Raw genomic sequence first — 20,874 nt, forward strand, 5'->3', positions numbered from 1 at the left:
TTAGTATTTTAAAATGCAGTGTATTATTCATATAGCAGAAAACTGATTGTAACACTGACAGAAGTCACATAATAAACTTCAAACTTGTCGAAAATATTGGGTTTTGAAATTTTGTAATTTTTACGTTCAGCATTAAATTCTGAGCAATTTGTAAAAAAAATGGAATTTTATCTCTAAATTTAAATGACTTGTGACAGGTTGAATTCTGGTGATCGAAAATGGGTCTTTTGAGATAATGCGTTTGAACGTTTCATGTCATTACCGTTGTTTCATATGACACATTTAAGAAACAAATTCTGCATGTATATTGCTTCTAATATGTTCTTGGTCAAACTGTATACACTATTTTAAGTTAACATCACATATTAAGTGATCAACTCGTTCAGATCTATAACACATTATAGTGTACAAAAATTTAAAACCAAATAAATTCGCCCCAATTTGAGAAAAAATTTTATATCCTGCATAAATTATTTTGGAAAAGTGGTTATGACAACTTTTAGCCAAAATTTTAATTTTGAAGCCATTAACAAGCCCAAAACTATCTAAAATTTTGAATTTACAAAACCTCCAAAATTAGATTACCCAGATACCATATTTTATTGGGGTTAAGGACTTGATTTTATAATTCTAAAATACTTGTCTCTGAAGTGGTTCAAGACCCTTCACAAACAGCATTTTTGCCTCTTTTTCTGTGATTCTCAAATATCTCCCTTGTCAAGTTCTTCCTCACGACCGTCATTGTCATTGATTTGAGGTTCTGGTTCAGGTTCTGGTTCTACTTCAAGACACGTAACGTCTTATTATTCCTCTCTGTAAAAGGTCCTGCGCTTTTAAAGAAATAATCTTTTCATTGGATTTTCATCGCCGCTGAAATTATTGCATCAGGAAACCCAATGGGTTCATTTTCTTCGGGAAATTTGCGGTGCGCAGATTCATTCCATCAAAGGCTGTTTTGTAATGTACAATACGTTTGTAGCTAACGATGAACTCAAATTGGATATATTTAGTTATGTGAGGTACTTTGTTAGAATTACTGTTCTTCAATACATTTAGCCAATAAGATGTATTCATCTTTTTCGTTTTTAACAGCAGCAGCAGAGCTAATATGCGTTATAGGTGTGGGTTTTTACTGCTACAGTAACGTCAGCTGTTAGCTGGCATTTTAGGGCTACCAACTACAAACTGGTAACGTCTGTAGGCCATTTATAACTCTCATATAAAAGGGAGCTCGTTCCTCTTTTATACAAAGCTACTCTGAGCTCCTTAAAATGCCTATAAAATTTAGGAGATTCTATTTTGTGAAGCAATGCATAGGCAGCTGCGAGATTTAAGAAAGGGCCTCTTGTCCGGCCAATGTTTTTCCTCATAACGACAAGAAGTACTCAATCAGAAAACGGGCACTGACTGATTTTGATGATATTGTTCAAAAAGATTTCAAATCGATACGAGCGTTTACTGAATTAAGTAAACTGCTGCAATATACAAGAAAACGAAAACAGATACTTCAGACGCTTTTGTTTGTACTCAGAATTTTGTTTCTCCTACAAGAGGCCCTTTTCGCTTTTCGTCTCACAAATATTGACTTGGTTCTACACTAGCTTTCGTTAATCAGCAAAAATTTACAAAGACAGCGGTGAAATGTCTTGCGTGTCAAATGTAGTGAAACTTAGTCGAAGAGTAAAACGTACGTTACGGTTGAAGCAGATATGAACGCACAGGTCCAGGGAAATAAATCAGCACTCATTTATATAGTTGAAAAGGCGTGGGTGAACTTCGATGTGAAATATTCCTCTCTCAACCATGGAGCCTTATACGCGCAGCACACTATCGTATCAGAAAACTGGTGGCTGCAAAAAAAGGCAGGCCATACCTTACCCAAAGAAATTTCACCTGACTCTTCCTGGAATAACAGTTTTAATTTGTCAGCAAGTTTCACAATTGCGTACACTCTGCTACAGAGTGAAAGATCATTCTGACATTCCACTTGGTTGACACCATGATTTCCAAATTGATATTCGATTTCACTGAGATAAATTTCCTCACTCGTTGGATCCTGTTTTGATATGAGTCATTGTCAGGTTGATGTTTAAAAGGGTTACTTCAAATTCTTGATTGTGCCAGAAAATTATTTTTTATGCTCCGGAAGCATTCCTACAATATTTAACAGAAGTCATTGGCAGTATGTATCAATAAAAAGGAAGTTAACAATATGGTTTAAGGATGCAATGCATCAGTAATTCTAACTGGATAGCTAGTTATTTTAACTAAGTACAGATCTAATTTAAGCTTCAGACAATATACAAACGCACTACTTTTTGTACACGGCATTTTAAAACGAGCGGAGCATTGTATTTCACTCATACTGCACTTCATAAAGTACTTGAAGGCTAGGGGTGGCACGATTCTGTAATACAACTGTTGTCCGACGGCAACAGTGAGAAATTACCACATAGATCAGATAGGGCAAGTCTCGTATACTGCAAATACATCCAAAAGGCCACGCCACATGGTAACAGGCACATTACTGTCTCGGCTATGCTGTACAAATTATTATTCAGCTGTTTAGTGCTCGTTGCTGTCGTCTCGCTTTCTCCATTTTCTATAATAACACAATGTTTCGAAGCAATGGAAATTTTACGCCTAAAAATTGCTCGTTTTTTAAAAAAGATTTATTGGAAAATCAAAACTTTTAGCACTGCTGCTACGGCTAATTGATATTTCGGTTCTCTACCCCGTTTTAGTAAAAAACAAAAACCTCCTGTTACAACCGAGCCCAAACAAATACCGAAAAATACCTATTATTCAGAACAAAATTATCGGTAGCGGTTTTAACAGGTCAGTTTTTCCCCACTTGTGCTTCCCTTCTTTGTGCTTTGTAAGCAAACACTTCTATAGACTGGTCGCATTTTCCGAGTATCTTACACATGAATTGAAATCTGCCACCTGATTTACCTACGACTGGGCCTATGTAATAATTCCATTCCATATCCCTACAATTTGTTATATCCAGGTGTTTGTATGACCTGACTGATTCGAATTATAACGCTTTGACATTGTAGTCGTAGGTCACTACTTGTCTACATTTCGTGAAGTAGTTGTACGTTTCCGAACATTTGAGGCTAATTGACAATCTTTGCACCACTTTCAAATCTTGTCAAAATCCGACTGAATATTAGTGTAGTTTTTTTCAGCTGCTACTTCATTTTAGACAACTGCATCACCAGCGAAAAGTCTGAGGCTACTTTTTTTCAAAAACTTACTTGTGTCCACAGTACTGCAGTATCTTAGAAATGACAACGTTTTGCTGCTGGATTGTTATTAAATGGATTTATTCACAATTGCGGTTGCTCAAGTGACAGCTCGATATGAAGCGTGTCCATGAATATTCGTTGCTTTGAAGAGGATACTCTCCTCACTTCAAGCATGTTTATATATTGCATATACATAATAAGGCAGGAGCCTTCGTCACTTATTAAATGAGGTAGTACTTAATGTAATAATTTACATAAATGAGGAAAACTCCTGCCTTATTACGCATACGGAACATGTAAACATGATTGAAACGAGGACAGTGTCGCATTAAAACATTATGCACTAACGCACTTCATACTGAGCTGTCGCTTGAGAAATCGCGAGTAAATATGCAGGGTAGTCATAAAGAGTCTGGAAAGCATGTAAGAATGTTGGACAGTTGTTAAGAAAAAATTCTATACGTTGCATCGTTTACGAGTTAATTTGCGCTGAAGTTAGCCAATCAGACTGTTACGGGCGCAGATTCAAGCGGCCCGCCACATACGATTAGTGTCAGTTGTTCTCACAGCATAGGTGATAGCGCACCAGACTGCTCAGCCTTTGACTTGGGTTTGACGTCTACTACAGTCCCATGTTAAATTTTTTTCCGCTTTCTCGTTCCGTTTTAGGAAAGCAAACGAAAAACACGTTCGGCGACACCGTCTCGCCGGCCGGTGTGGCCGTGCGGTTCTAGGCGCGTCAGTCTGGAACCGCGTGACCGCTACGGTCGCAGGTTCGAATCCTGCCTCGGGCATGGATGTGTGTGATGTCCTTAGGTTAGCTAGGTTTAAGTAGTTCTAAGTTCTAGGGGACTGATGACCACAGATGTTGAGTCCCATAGTGCTCAGAGCCATCTGAACCATCTGACACCGTCTCTGGTGGGCCTCTTGAATCGGCACGCGCAACTTCTTGATTGGCTAGCTTCAATATTAATTAACTCAGGAACGGCGCAACGTATCGAATTTTTTCTTGACAATTATTTCTCAGCACAATCTACCCTGCAGCACACCTACAGGATTTTCAGACTCTTTCTGACCACACTGTATTTAACAACAGTCCAGGCGAAAATGTTGTCGTTTCTGAAATTCCTATTAAGTAATAAATAAAGAGCATGAACAAAAAGGATGTCTAACCACATTCCTGGGGCAAGTCTGTTGACGGCTCTTTATCCAAGATAACATGCTGCGTCGTACCTGCCAATAAATCCTCAATACAGTCACGAATTTCGAGTGGTAGCTCTTACGATCGTCATTTCATTAACATGCCTTGAAATGGTACTGGGCCAAGCGTCCATACACATTTTGAATTATATTTTGAGCCATCATTCTCCTGACTGCTTCGATACGGCTCGCCACGAATTCTTCTCCTCTACAGCCTCTCTATTAGAGTGGAATTATTCCCTGATGTCTCAAAACGTCTTATTATCCTGTCCTTTTTTTTTTTTTTGTCAATGTTTGCCTCACGTCACTTTCACCGCCGCTCCTGCAGAGAACCTCCTCATTCCTTACCTTATCCGTCCACCTAATTTTCAACATTCTTCTGTAGCACCACACCTCAAAGGCTTCGATTCTCTTCTCTGCCGATTTTCCAAAGTTCATGATCCACTGCCAAGCAATGCTGTGTTCCAAATATACATTCGCAGAAATTTGTTCCTCAAAGTGAAGCCGATGTTTGACACTAGCAGACTTCTTTTGACCCGGGATGCCTTCTTTGCTGTACTGATCCTCTTTTTATATCCTCCTTGCGTCACGCGCCATGGTATTTTGCTTCCAAGGTAGCATAACTGCTTAACCACCAGTGTGGATGTTAAGTTTATCGCTTATCTTATTTCTTTTACCCCTGATTAATTTCTTCTTTCTTCGAAACGAAAATTTTTCATTGGTGAAATCATATGGGAACTTTCCTAAATTGAGGTGACAGACGTCATGGGATAGCGTGATACGCACATGTACCGATGAAGGTAGTATCGTATACACAGGGGATGAAAGGTCAGTGCATTAGTGGAGCTATCATTTATACTCAGGTGATTCATGTGAAAATATTTCCGACGCGATTTTGGACGCGCGATGGGAATTAACAGACTTGGAATGCGGAATGGCTCAGATGGCTCTGAGCACTATGGGACTTAACAGCTATGGTCATCAGTCCCCTAGAACTTAGAACTACTTAAACCTAACTAACCTAAGGACAGCACACAACACCCAGTCATCACGAGGCAGAGAAAATCCCTGACCCCGCCGGGAAACGAACCCGGGAACCCGGGCGTGAGAAGCGAGAACGCTACCGCACGACCACGAGCTGCGGACGGAATGCGGAAAGGTAGTTGGATGTAGAAACATGGGATATTCCATTTCGGAATTCGTTAACGAACCCAATATTCCAAGACCCACAGTGTCAAGAGTGTACCGACAAAAACAAGATTCCTGGCATTACCTCTCACCACGGACAAAGCAGTGGCCGATGGACTTCACTTAACGCCCCATATCTGCGGCGATGTCAGTGCTACCAGACAAGTAACATTGCGCGAAATAACCGCAGAAATCGATGTGCGACGTACGGCGAACGTATCTGTTAGGGCAGTGCGGCGAAATGTGGCGTTAATGGCCTATGGCAGCAGACGACAGTAGCGACTGCCTTTGCTAACAGCACGACTTCACTGGCAGCGCCTCTCCTAGCCTAGTGAACGTATCGGTTGAGCTCTAAACGATTGGAAAACCGTAATCAGGTTAGATGAGTCCCGATTTCAGTTGGTAAGAGATGATGGTAGGTTTCGAGTGTGATGGAGACCCCAGGGAAGCATGGACGTAAGTAATTAGAATTATATTAATACCTTCAGCTGCTGACGGGCGTTGATATATATCAACAGGGACAGGTGAAAATGTGTGCCTCGACCGGGAATCGAACACAGGATTTCCTGCTTACATGGCACACGCTCTATTCATCTGAGCCGCCGAGGGCACAGAGGATAGTGCGACTGCAGGGACTGTCTCGTCCATGCCTCAAGCGAGACCCACATTCTCACCTTGTATGTCCACACACTACATTCGTAGTGTACCACCCCAACACACTCATTACTCGTGGAAGACATTCTTACGAAGTCCCGTAAGAGTTCGGGGAATATGTGTGCATCCGCACAGAGCAAGAAGGTCATGGCCGGTACTGCCAGAACTATATACTTTTATGGATACGAATGTAGTTTGTGGACATACAAGGTAAGAATGTGGGTCTCGCGTGAGGCGTGCGCGAGATAGTCCCTGCAGTCGCACTATCCCCTGTGCCCTCGGTGGCTCAGATGGACAGAGCGTCTGCCATGTAAGTAGGAGGTCCCGGGTTCGAGTCCCGGTCGAGACACACAATTTCACCTGTCCCTGTTGATATATATCAATGCCCGTCAGCAGCTGAAGGTATTACTGTAGTTCTAATTTCGTTCTAGACGACTGCAGGTCATCAATGGTGTTTGTTCTTTCGGACATGTCGAAAGAACAGACACCATACCCATATAAGTATACGGACGTAAGTTGTCAACAAGGCATTGTGGAGGCTTGTAGTGGTTTCCATAATGATGTGTGCCGTGTTTACATGGAATGGACTAGATCCTCTGGCCCAGGTGAACCGATCACGGACGGGATATGCTTATTTTAGGCTACTTGGAGACATTTTGCAGCGATTAATTAATTTCGTATTCGGAGACGACGATGTGACATGTCACTAGGCCACAATGGTTACCGGTTAGTTTGAAGAAATTCTGGAAAATTCGAGCGAAAGGTTTAGTCATCCACATAGCCCGACGTGAATCCCATCGAACATTTATGGAACATAACAGAGAGGTCAGTTCCGGCAGAAAATCTTGCACGGGCAACATTTCCACAATTATAGTTCAAATGGTTCAAATGGCTCTAAGCACTATGGGACTTCACATCTGAGGTCATTAGTCCCCTAGACTTAGAACTACTTAAACCTAACTAACCTAAGGACATCACACACATCTATGCCCGAGGCAAGATTCGAACCTGCGATCGTAACAGCAGCGCGGTTCTGGACTGAAGCGCCTGAACCGCTCGGTCACAGCGGCAGGCCCTGCAATTACGTATGGGTACAGAGGCAGCAAGGCTTAATATTTCTGCAGACGGCTTCCAGCAACTTGTTGTGTTCATCCCACGCCGAGTTGGTGGACTACACAGGCCAAAAGGGGGTCTGACACGATATTAGGAGATATCCAGTGAGTTTTGCTACCTCGTTATATTTTGTAGGCGACAGACTTTCGCTGCGACAAACTGTTAAGAGATTTCTGAGAAACGGCTGCCGACTAGAGGCTATAGGCACTGGGCTGCGAGGAAGCGCGGTGTGGGCGAGGCGACTGTGCGTGGGCGTCGGCGCCGGCCGCTATCTGGCTGGCTGCTGGACGCTGACTGCGCCTCGCCGTGCCGGGCCGCGGTCACGCCAGCGTATCTCTATCTGCGTGCGTGAGCCGCGGTATGCGCCGCGCCGGTAAGCAACGCAGGCGCAGCGCAGCGCGACTATCTGCCGCTCGCTTCGCACCCGACGCCGTATTGCTTGGACGCCAGCGACGGAGGCGACCGGCCGGTTATAAAGCACTTCGTCACGGCCTCGCCAACGAGTGTCAGCTACACCGCAGTCGGTTGTGCACTAACAAAAAAATTGACCAAGTGCCTGTCGGACTCGCGTACTGGCGGGTAAAATACAAAGCTAGCCGCAATACACTCCAGTCATTTACACTTTCGTAGATTATACGAGTCTGTTGGCCGACTACGCTTGTTCAACATGTTAGAAGACCAGGGACTTGACCTCAGTCCGCTGTGGCCGAGCGGCTCTAGGCACTTCAGTCCGGAACCGCGCTGCTACGGTCGCAGGTTCTAATCCTGCCTCGGGCATGGATATGTATGATGTCCTTAGGGTAGTTAGGTTTAAGTAGTTCTAAGTTTTAGGGGACTGATGACCTCAGATGTTAAGTCCCATAGTGCTCAGAGCCATTTGAACCATTTTTTCCTCCTAGTGATACATGCTACTAAATTCTTACATTTGCCCTCTAGACATTCCCGCTTAGACATTTTGTACTTCATGTCAGTCTCATTATTTAGATGTTTTTATTCCGCTCCGCCGGCTTCATTTACTGCATTTTTGTATTTTCTTGTTTCCTGTTAAATTCTATATCTCCTGTGTTATCGCAGGATATCTACTAGGCATTGTATGTTTACTTATCCTCAGCTGATAGGCAATTTTCATTTCAAAAGTCCATCGGTCCACATCTTTAGTTGTGCTTTCCCAACACCAATCTGGATGGAAGCGGGGAGCGGAAGGGGTGGGGTAAAAAATGTAAACGGAAGCCAGCGGATGAAAACAGAAAACTGGTTCAGCAGTCACGCAGAGATGGAAAGGATAGACTGGCGTTGAGAGCTGCTTTAAAATAAGTATTCGGGTTCAAAATGATTCAAATGACTCTAAGCAGTATGGGACTTCACATCTGAGGTCATCAGTCCCCTAGACTTAGAACTACTTAAACCTAACTAACCTAAGGACATCACACACATCCATGCCCGAGGCAGGATTCGTACCTGCGACCGTACAGCAGCGTAGTTCCGGACCTAAGCGCCTAGAGCCGCTCGGCCAAAGCCGGCTAATATTTTGTTACGAATGTAGCACGTTTGAGTTGTCATCAAGAGAACTACCAACTGTGAACGTCAAATTCGACTGAGTACCACAATTTTCTAATGAAAAAATGTATGCAAGAATAGTGATTAATTAGTTCCCTCTGTGCATGAGAAATAATCTCTAGTGCTAAGTGACACCGGCCTGCGGTGCACGACATAATTAATTTATTGTGAAAAACGGTGATCGTCGCCCTGGAAGGGTGGCTGTGCTGTCCTTTGGGGGCGGTTAATGGCATCCCCGAGGAGCTGTAGTGGCGGCGCCCGCCTTGTTTAGCGCGCACAAGGATTCCTCGCGACAGCGCCGCATGCGCGATAATTTGTAAATGGGGCAGCGGCTGCGCTGGTCTGGTACCGCCCCGTGGGGGCCAAGCGCGCGCGCACACACACACACACACACACACACACACACACACAGAGAGAGAGAGACAGAGAGAGAGAGGTGGAGGAGGCAGGGGGACTGCTCTGCAACCCGATATCCGCGGCGCCTCCCCCACCCCGCCCATCACCGGTAATTACTGTACCGCCACCGACAACATGCGCGCCTGGCTTAGTTCGAGTGGTTGCCCACTCGACGACCACCGCCCTTTACGCTCTTACCTCAGTGAAAGTCATTACCGTCGTCACTGATGGCAGTCATCGTAATAATGGTCGACGGTCATACGCTGCCGTATGTGAAACGCAACTGCCATAGAGGAGACCAGTGTATGTAAACTCATCGGATAAAATATTCGTCCCCCGCCCCCTCTCTCCCCTTAAAAGAACACACTCACTTTGGAGGGCAGTAGATGGTTCACATAATAACACATTCACCTTGGAGGGCAGTAGATGGTGTACACACAAATGAAAAAAGTCGTGGGATGGCGATATGCACGTATTCAGATGGCGGTAGTATCGTGTACACAAAGTACAGAGTCGGCCGGTGTGGTCGAGCGGTTCTAGGCGCTTCAGCCTGGAACCGTGCGACCGCTACGGTCGCAGGTTCGAATCCTGCCTCGGGCATGGATGTGTGCGATGTCCTTAGGTTAGTTAGGTTTAAGTAGTTCTAAGTTCTAGGGGACTGATGACCTCAGATGTTAAGTCCCATAGTGCTCAAAGCCATTTGAACCATTTGAACAAAGTACAGAAGGGCAGTACATTGGCAGAGCTTCCCGACGTGATTATGGCCGCAGACGGGAATTAACAGACTTTGAATGCGGGATGGTTGTTAGAACTAGCCGCATTGGACATTTTATTTGGGAAATCGTTCGGTAATTCAGTATTTCGTGATCCACGATGTCAAGAGTGTGCCGAGAATACCAAATTTCAGGCATTACCTCTCACTAAGGACAACGCACTGGTCGACGGGCTTGACTTAACGACCGGCGGCGTTTACTCAGAGTTCCCAGTGTTAACAACTGCGTGAAGCAGCTACAGAAAAAAATGAGGATCATGCAACGAACATATCCGGCAATATTTAGCGTTAATGGGCTATGGCAGCCGACGACCGACGCCAGTGCCTTTGCCAACAGCCTGCGGCGCCTCTCCTGGGCTCATGGTCATATTGATTGTAAAATCATGGACTGGGTAGATGAGTCCCGATTTTAGCTGGTAAGGGCTGGGGCAGGGTTCGAGTGTAGCACAGCTCCACGAAGCAATGGACTCAGGTTGGCAAAAAGGCACTGTGCGAGCTGGAGGCAGCTCCATAATGGTGTGGGCTGTGTTCACACGGAATGGACTCGGTTCTTTGATCCATCTGAACCGATCACAGACTCGAAAAGGTTATGACCGTCTACTTTGAGACCATGTGCAGCCATTCATAGTTTTCATGTTCCCAAACAACCATGGCATTTTTATGGCTGCCAATGCGCCCTGTCAGAACAACATCTTGCACAATTCGAGCGAATGATTTGGCCACCCAGATCTCCAGACATGAATCACAACGAACATTTATGTGACACAATCGAGAGGTCAGTTCATGCACAAAATCCTACACAGGCAACACTTTCTCAGTTATGGACAGCTATAGAGGCAGCATTTTTCTGCAGAGGATTTCCTACAGCTTGTTGAGTCCATTCCACTTCGACTTTCTGCACTACGTTGGGCAAAAGGAGGCCCGAGACGATATTAGGAGGTATCCTATGCCTTTGGCACCTCAGTGTAGAATTGGTAACAGGCTGTCTTGCGACCTGTCATCGCTGGTGAAAGGCATGGTGGTGAGGTCGCGACTAAGAGCCAGTCGGGTGTGTAGAATCAGCGTCCTAAGATGGGTCGATGTGGACACATGGCAGAATGGCAGAAAGGCGCTATCATGGTTGGACCTGCACATGCCCACACCGTGAATGAGAACACTCTACCTACTAGTATCTTCAGTATGGACTGTCCAACGTATCTGCAAGGAATGGCGTACTACTCGAAGTCACGTAACTTGTTATAGGAACAATGGTTGAAAAAAAGATCCTAACGAACAGTTGCCAGAGGTGATTGTGACGTCTTGACAATAACTGGTTTAAACAGTATAGGAATTGTCGCTGTCAATTAACGCAGGTCGATCTCCATCAGATTCGAGAGAACATTGCAAAGGAACCGCATGCAATTGCCATTTGGAGTCGGTTACCTCGCAGATGGACATTGCTCACAGTGGCACACGTAGCTACTCGTGTTCAGTGATGTACGGAGTGGGTAGAACAGGCCAGAGAAGATTCTGCGATGATTCGTGGGTGTTTTTAGTGCCATGACTTGGACAACTCATCCAGGTTTTCATGAACATGAACCAGGAGTCAACAGTCTCGATGATCAAATGTTGCCTTTTATTCTACATCTCCACTGACGAGTATGCAATGGACATTCACGTATTCCAGGATGACAACTGGCATCTCCACATGGCTGCACACATACGTTGCTGGTATGACGAGCACTCAGGCACCTCTACTGGCCCGGTAAGTCAATCGATCTCAATCCAACATGAAACGTCTGGGGAATATTTGGAACAGAGGGTGAAACGTAGCCGTCAACATTCACGTAAGGGACCTAATAATCTGTGGGTGGCTTCAGCTCAATGTGATGTATCCTGTCAACTTACTTTCTCGTCAAACTGAGGTCATTGTCAGGGATAGAGGCTGGAATTAGCGCGATGTTCCTCGAATGTGATTAATTTTTTGTTTTAACCAAGAGCTCATGTTCAAATGCCTAACTTTTGAGGATAATAACGATATGGGTATATTATTACGAAGACCACTTCCAACTTTTAAGTCACGACCTGTCAGGTGGTATCCACGAAGAAAAGTATTAGTTCGACATACAAATCTCATCAAATTACGGAGAAACCGCAAGTTGTGGCATATTCGTGCGCGACTGTATGTCGATGAGTGACAAATTTCATCACAAATAAAGGCGTCTACAGACTGAAATGAGTCTACTTTGAACTAATTGAATAGATATGAGAAGTAAACAAAATTGTATCAATCTCGCTTCGTTCAAGTAAGGGCTTATCTGCGACATTGCCCAACAGAGACAAGAATACTTCGGTAACAAACTGCTCGTTCACTGCCATTGAGCTGGTCGATGAACTTATCACACGTAAGCACACAGTTTAAGGTCGTGTAAACCCCAATGTTACATGTGATAAGACATCATGAATAGCCAATCTTCATTGTAAGAATTTTTTCTGACAGTTGACGTATGTTCTGCTCACTGTGTTAATGAGTTTCAAAATGTATTCTTTCCTAAAAAAAAATGACAATCTGAAAAGTATGTGTGTAGCATGGCACCATCTTCTTGTAAATTGATATGAACGATTGTGATTACGTTGGACAGAAATTAAATGTCCAGGGTATCTGAGACATGTATTAATTTCTTCTTAGTACTCCATTTCCTATTCTGCTCAGTATTTTCTGAATTTAACTTCCCAGCATTGTGCAGTAGGATTCCAGCAGGGCGAGTAGAGAGTAGTGGTAGTCAGCCAAATGCAAGTACTTGCCGTCAGCGGGTCTTGGCAGATATCCTGTGTGTTGTCCGCCCTCTTCTTCCTCTAAGAGGTACGTTTCATCCACTTCCGAAATTCAACAGTTCTCTAAATTCCCATTCAACGTTTCTATCACAGCCTCCTGTAGAGCAGAAGTCCCAGTCTTCACACTAAACATCATCTCTGTCTAATTTAGTGACGTGATCCCACGAAACCACCACACGACAACTCGCTGAAATTTCGTGAGCTTTCCATCTTCCTTGTTGGCTGGAGACCAAGTGGGTTTCCACAGCACCAAGAAACCGGAGTCGAGCTTGCGTGGGAGTGTGCCATGTATATATTTCTCAACAACTGACAAGTTATGTCATCCAAACATAACTTAAAAATCTTTAAACTTATTTTTGTTTTAAACATCGTTTCGATGAAAACTTGTTCCAAAAGTCATCGCATTGCTCACAGCTTACTCAAACAGGCCTATATCGGATTAACTTTACTCACACATTAATTTCATTTTATCTGCAGACTGCTTGAGAAAGAATCTACAGAATTTTCTCCCGAAAGCAAGCTTCAACATTAGATTCATAAACATACTAGGGAGATAGCTATTCCTTTCGGTGCACTGCGGAAGTGTTCCCGTGGCTTGCAGAGAAATGACGAGACTTTTACAGAAGAAGTAAATTTGAAAAACTGAGCTATGAAGTTGTGGTTCTGAATTTCTGATGATTACCAAAACAGTAATAAGAGATACATTCGTAACTCAAATAAAGGAGTCTCCTCTCGTTGTCGCCATTTCGTCTCTTATCAGAGGGTCATTTAAATCAGTAATAAACATGACCAGCTGTGTATGCTTTTACGGTCTGAGAACTGGTCATTTGGTACATAAGCGAAATATGATTGTGAATGCAGCATGGGTATTACAAATAAACGTTTCTTAGGACATCACTGCTGCATCTATCTATTAGCCGGAAAGGTGAGTCATATTTGGTTCCATTCGCGAAAGAAGTGGCGTCGGTCGTAGGATGTGTGAGTTTCAAATTCTTTTTCAGTTCTTCCAGGACACACACGGTATGTTTTGCGTTTCGGGTTCACTTATTCCACAAACTTCGTGTATTAAAATAAAGCGTAGTAATCGTTATATTTTTCTATGTTTATCTCTATGTGACAACACTATTCGCCAGTAATCCCTCTGATTAATAACTTAGATATCTACAGGGAATGCACCTCAACGCAGTATGGAATATTTTCCTTCACTAGGTTGTGCAGTTTCTGTAATTTTAACAGGAAATTTAGTAACTAAGAATATTACCTTCGATTCTCACATGCACACTAGTAACAGGTGCATTTTTAATGCACCAAGAGGGCGTTTCGTAAAATATAGATGTGGTTGTAGATACAACCGAAACATTGCAAAAATGGTTCAAATGGCTCTGAGCACTATGGGACTTAACTACTTTGGTCATCAGTGGCCTAGAACTTAGAACTACTTAAACCTAACTAACCTAAGAACACCACACACATCCATGCCCGAGGCAGGATTCGAACCTGCGACCTAGCGGTCGCGCAGTTCCAGACTTAGCGCCTAGAATTGCTCGGCCACTCCAGCCGGCCTCGAAACATAGCACCCGCTCACGAACAGACTGCGTGTAATGGATATTAGTGCATATTTCTGTTAGTGAGTATGGACGGTGTACTGAATAGTATTGCATCAGCATTTACATTATTTGTGGACTAATAATTATAGCCATAATAAGTCGTATGTTTTTAGGTTGGCAAGTTCTTGCAAGTATGTGTGACAAGAACTTCTCAATAATGCTAATTTTCCCCTGGGCAGCAGGTCAGGTGTCAAAGTATGGACGCATGGCCGCAAAATAGTCAATCTATGCTGATAGGCGTAATCCACTTATCGGCGCAGTTACGACCCTGCAGAACACATCAGGTGGTGCAGTCTGTGACGTATCTTTTGGAACAGTGTTCGACGCAGAGGAAAAACAGCCTACTCGCTGATGTGTGTACATATTAGGGCATCAAAAAGAATTTGCACTTATACCGGTTACGAAATGGTTGAAATGGCTCTGAGCGCTATGGGACTCAACATCTTAGGTCATAAGTCCCCTAGAACTTAGAACTACTTAAACCTAACTAACCTAAGGACATTACACACACCCATGCCCGAGGCAGGATTCGAACCTGCGACCGTAACAGTCCCGCGGTGCCGGACTGCAGCGCCAGAACCGCACGGCCACCGTGGCCAGCTATACCGGTTACACCTTGTATGTAGCATGGAGTACGAATTAAATAGTAACACCGGTAATACGTATGCTAGCAAATTTCACAAGAATAAAATAAATGTCACTGTAAACGTTGGAACAGAAATTTCCTGGTGAACTGTTAGTGTGTTCAGCGCGTTCTGTGTTTGTTTCTGTCGGAAGACGTTGCTCGTCACAGCCGCTACAGAGGTTGTCTGTGCAGCACTGGTCGCTGGCGGCGAAGGTCCTCAACGGCTCCGAGGCACGACTCCATCCTGCGCCGTTTACATTTCGACGCCAAACAAACAAGTGTCGAATGGCAGCACCCGCCTTTCCTCAAAGGAGGTGCATCACGCCACGTGCGTGCGAACGGCTGAGGCACACGACAAGCAACGACTCGGACTGGTACAGTGGCAATGAATTATGCAAAGTACCCTTTCGCCACAGCAAGTTGTGCAACTTCCACGGGCAGCGGAAAGAACTGACCGTCAAACACCTAATTATCGATTTTCAATCAGCTGTTCTAATCAACGGTCTCAGGTGAATGACGCGCGACAATTATCGACGAGAAAATCAGCCTATGAGACAATTTTTAAGAATTCTAAAGTCTATGTACACCGTGTTATTACAATGTGTTCACATAAAAATTTATACAGTTAGTATGAAATTCTTTGTTACCTATTGTTATTCGTTTCCGAGATCCTAAATCTATGGAGATGGCAAAATAAAACTGGCCCGGAAAATATTTATAAGGCTTACACGGAACTAACAAACACGACACTGTCCGTGGCAGAAAATACTGGAAATTGTGATTTCAAATAGGGTGGCATTTACTGCTGAAGCAACCGCTTTTAGCATATACCGATTAAAAAAACGGGTTTAAACAGACTTTTAAAACTTCTCAAAATAACCTGTTTCTGAAATAATCGATTTTCGGCTTTTTATTGCTTTTATTTCCGCTAATAAACGTAGTTTTCTGAACAAAGGTTGAAAAATTCTAGTGGAGGTGAGGAGTTGGAAATCTCGATCGATATGGGTTTGAGGCTGTGGCAGAAATCTGCCACATTGTCTCCAGCAAATATGGCGGAGGCGCAGGAGACGGGAACGGTAACAGCGGGAGAGAAGGGTGACAAGTTGATGTCTTCTTTGCATCATCACCTTCAGATGGTGACCGTTTTTCACCCTGAAGTAACCACAAAATTGAAGGTTCAGTTATTATCCTAAATTTATAGCACGTCAATAAAATCATAGGTATATCAATCAAATTTACCCTCTCTTCCAAGGTATATTGTGAAGGTTTTCTCTTTAAATGTCGTCGCAAGTTTGTTGTGCCTCCTCCCGTTTGTAAACTTTTAAAGCAAATGGAATATTGTACTACAGTGCTATCCCGATTCTAAAAATTATTCCAAACTACGGACGGTGCCATTCTGTAACGCAACCGATGACCGAGGATGGCAGCGAAAAACTACTATAAAGACCAGGTGGACGCAACTCTTACACACTACGAGTACACGCATACTCTATAATAGGCCATGTCACGCCGGCCTCTGTGGCCGAGCGGTTCTAGGCGCTTCAGTCCGGAACCGCGCTGCTGCTACGGTCGCAGGTTCGAATCCTGCCTCGGGTTCGGATGTGTGTGATGTCCTTAGGTTAGTTAGGTTTAAGTAGTTTTAAGTTCTAGGAGACTGATGACCTCAGATGTTCAGTCCAATAGCGCTTAGAGCCATTCGAACCATTTAAAGCCATGTTATATGACAACAGGTACGTTATTGTCATAACATTGTTGTACCCATTCCTACATCATGTGTTATTGCTAGTTTCTAACTGCCGGCGATGTTTTCAAATTATCACTGATCTCGCTTCTCGCTTTCTGTAATGTCACAATACTTCAGAGCAACAGAAATTTTGCGAATAAACATATTCGTTTTTGAAAAAGTGTATTTTAAAAACAGCAAAACTTAGCTCTGCTGCTCTATAAAACTGACATGCTTACCTCACCTTAATGAAAAAAAAAAACCTGTTGTAACCGAGGTCGAACAAATATCGAAAAACACAAATTATTCAGCGCTAAAATAGCGGTACCGGTTTTAATCGGTCTGTTTTTCCCATCCCTAATTTCAGTGTACCAATGGATTACTGCCACTCGTATTCACATGCGCATCTCTCACATGCTCTGTCTCAAATACTTCACTGTGTCAATAAGTGTGAGTGAGTGACAGGAGCAGACATTTCTAGTGAATGTTGAATGCAAACACTAAACCGTGCTCAAAATAAAACAGTGCGAGTGTTATGCGAAGCACAATTCGTGGAAACCGCGTCGTCAATAACCTCATGGTGTCCGCATCGTAAGACCAGTCTTTCACCAAACTGTTAATCTAACTGGCACCTCCAGAAACTGTTTAATCCGTATATCCATCAACTCAGAGAAGGTGAATGACTGTGTGGGTATTTTAACCAATACGGAGCAGCAGCAAACACCGCCACGATAACGTTGTCGCAAGCACGTGAGACGTTCGGTGACGATCGGATACTTAAGAGAGGCAGTGCTATCAGCTGGTCAGCACGATCATCTGATCTCTCTCCCTACGATTCTTACCTTTGGGGAAAACTGAAGAGTCAGCTGGACGCAACTAATCCTCACACACTGAAGGAGCTACAGCAGAACACTGAAAACGCTACTGCTTCTGACCCTCAGGCGGAGCTGGTTGCCAGCCTCTCACAGTCCGACAAATCAAGCACGGCTCCGCATCGACGTCAACAGTGGCCATTTCCAGCATCTTCTGCGATTTTTGTTAACAAGGATTTAATTCTGTGTCAGCCGTACTGTAATTTCTGGACCTGTTTCATTTTCCCGCCCTATACATCTTAGACGAAGTATGGCACCGAATACCGCTAACACAGATTCTTTTCATTACTCTAATTACGAAAAGGAGAATGACGGCATTTCGTACCTCATTAACAGGCCAGACTAAATTCCAAATCTTTGCACATGTTGCAAACTGATAACAAATTGATATTCATATAGGTATCGACGGAAAAAGCAAAACTATAAATACAGGCGGCCGATAGATTAATGTGTATATCGGTGCAGCGCAATTTCATCGCACAGCTGACAAGGATGGTAAACAGGGAACATGTCGATATCAGAGCATAAAGTCTTCACAAATTTCATTCCGTGTACTTAGCTGGACAGCAACTATGCCTCGCAAACAGGTGCGTGAACAAAATACACACATGTTAAGATTTGAGAGAGGGCACAAAGAAGCCAGTTGGAGTCAACGGCGAACCTCTCGATATTAGAACAGGAGCAATGCCACTATTCAACGATGTTGGCTGGAAAGGGTGAACCATGGCCGACCTAGAAGGAAGCGGTCGACCTAGAGAGACGGCAGAACGTGAGAACCGAGGTACCGTTAGAGAGGCACTCGGAGCCCTGGGTTCATCATTATCATCGATCCGATGGGCAACTGGTGCTTCAGTGACTACAAGGACCATTAATAGGCGGCTCACAGAAAGGGGACTGAGCTCACGACGATCCTAGCGTCGACTACTGCTAATCTCTGTACACCAACAAGTCCGTTTGCAGTTGTGTCGGTCACATTCGGCCTGGAGTCTCATTAACTGGAATGACTGTCTTCGATGCTGCGCCTCGCTGCGAAATTAACCCCGGTGAACAGCGAAGAAATGTCTGGAGGCACTCTGGACAGCAATGGGATACCATCGTCACTGTCATCCGCCATATTACCCGACAACCAGGAGTGATGGTCAGTGTGCCATTTCATTTCATAGCCCGAGCCCTATCGTTGTCAACTACGGCACCCTTACATCGCAGCGGCACGTCGATGATATTCTATGCCCCGTCTTGTTGCCCTTCATGGTAAGCCATCATGCGCTTACATTTCAGCAAGCTAATGCTCGCCCGCCCATGGTGAGTGGTCTACTATTTATCATCGTGCTTGACAAATCATACTTCGGCCAACAAGATCTGCGGACTTAATTTAGACCGTTTGGAACATTATGGGGAGAGCCCTCCAACTAGCACGGGATTTGGAGGAACTTTCTTTTTATTCATTAGTCTCTTGATTGGTCTGATGAGGCCCGCCACGAATTCCTCTCTTGTGCTAGCCTCTTTATCTCACTTGCAAACTGCGTCCTCGACTATTTGCTGGATGTATTTCCAATCTCTGTTTTTCTTTATAGTTTTTATCTCTACAGTTTTTACCCTCTACAGCTCCCTCTAGTACCATGGAAACTATTCCGTGATGTCGTAACAGATGTCCTAACATTTCTCACTCCTTACGTTATCATTCCTTCTAATTATCAACATTGTTCTGTAGCACCACATCTCAAATGCTTCGATTCTCTTCTTTTGTAGCCTATGTAGCAGAATTCCTCAACTTCATTTACTTCGTGAACACCAATCCTAATGTTTAGTTTCGCGCTGTTCTCATTTCTGCTGCTTCTCATTACTTCCGTCTTCTTTCGACTTACTCTCAATCCATATCCTGTACTCATCAGACTGTTGATTCCATTCAGCAAATCCTGTTGCTCTTCTTCACTTTCACTGAGGAGAGCAATGTCATCGACGAATCTTATCCTTGATATCCTTTCACCCTGAATTTTAATTTCACTCTCGAACCTTTCTTTTATTTCCATCATTACTTCTTCGATGTACGGGTTGAACAGTACCTGCAAAAGACTACATCCATGTCTTATACGCTTTTTAATGCGAGCACGTCTTTCCTTATCTTCCACCCTTAGTGTTCTGTCTTGGCTCTTGTACATATTGTGTATTATACATCTCTCCCTACAGCTTGAAAGGTCCCCTTTGAACATTTCTACATGACTGTGCTTAAACTGACACACAATATTTTGTTAGCGCAACGCAATCTGACTTTCAAAATTCCCTACAAAAGAATGGCCCTGACTAACATTAAACTATACCTTTCACAAATCACTTACCTCACAAAAATCTTCGCTGCTCAAGCTACTGCAATACAGCGAGCGCCACTACTGCCAGCTAAATAAAAGATTCAAACTACTGAAGGCACTAACTACTGATAGGGATAGTTAGCAAATGAAAGATATTAATAGAGAACAAACAATGTATTTACCTTAATATCATCATATATAAATATAGCAGTTCATGACAAATTTCAAAACTCCGCCATCTCTCTCCCCACATCCACCACTGCTGGCGGCTCACCTCCAACTGCGCAACGCTATGCGCTGTTCACATCCAGCTGCCGCTGCCCAACACTACAATGTCGAGTATTACAACAATGCAAAGCAGCCACAGACTGCACACAGCACAGCCAGTGATTTTCATACAGAGTTGGCGTTACCAATAAAAAAACCTAACCAGCCTACTTACATAGAGAAAACATAAACAGCCTACTTACATAGAGAAAACATAAACAGCCTACTTACATAGATTTGTGAAAGGTATAGTTTAATGTTAGTCAGGGCCATTCTTTTGTAGGGAATTTTGAAAGTCAGATTGCGTTGCGCTAACAAAATATTGTGTGTCAGTTTAAGCACAGTCATGTAGAAATGTTCAAAGGGGACCTTTCAAGCTTACCATTTGACATTATCGAAAGCTTTTTCCATGTCGACAAATCCTATGAACATCTTTTGATTTTTCTTTAACGTTACTTCCATTATTAACCGTAAGGTCCGAAATGCCTCTTTTGTGCTTTACCAAGCTGATCGTCATCTAACACAA

The 20,874-nt window shown here is 43.7% G+C and overlaps 1 protein-coding gene and 1 non-coding gene across 2 annotated transcripts in view; one reads left to right on the forward strand and one right to left on the reverse strand.

Moving 5' to 3' along the window:
* LOC126462698 (homeobox protein six1-like) overlaps positions 1-20,874 on the reverse strand; it is a gene marked incomplete at its 3' end in the record, with an annotated part of 422,686 nt that overhangs the window by 285,367 nt on the left and 116,445 nt on the right. The window lies entirely within an intron of this gene.
* Positions 6,571-6,645, forward strand: Trnat-ugu (transfer RNA threonine (anticodon UGU)). The gene has a single exon. It is a non-coding gene; the product is annotated as a tRNA-Thr (tRNA).

Source organism: Schistocerca serialis, chromosome 1, assembly GCF_023864345.2.
Source record: "Schistocerca serialis cubense isolate TAMUIC-IGC-003099 chromosome 1, iqSchSeri2.2, whole genome shotgun sequence".
Classification (NCBI taxonomy): Eukaryota; Metazoa; Arthropoda; class Insecta; order Orthoptera; family Acrididae; genus Schistocerca; species Schistocerca serialis.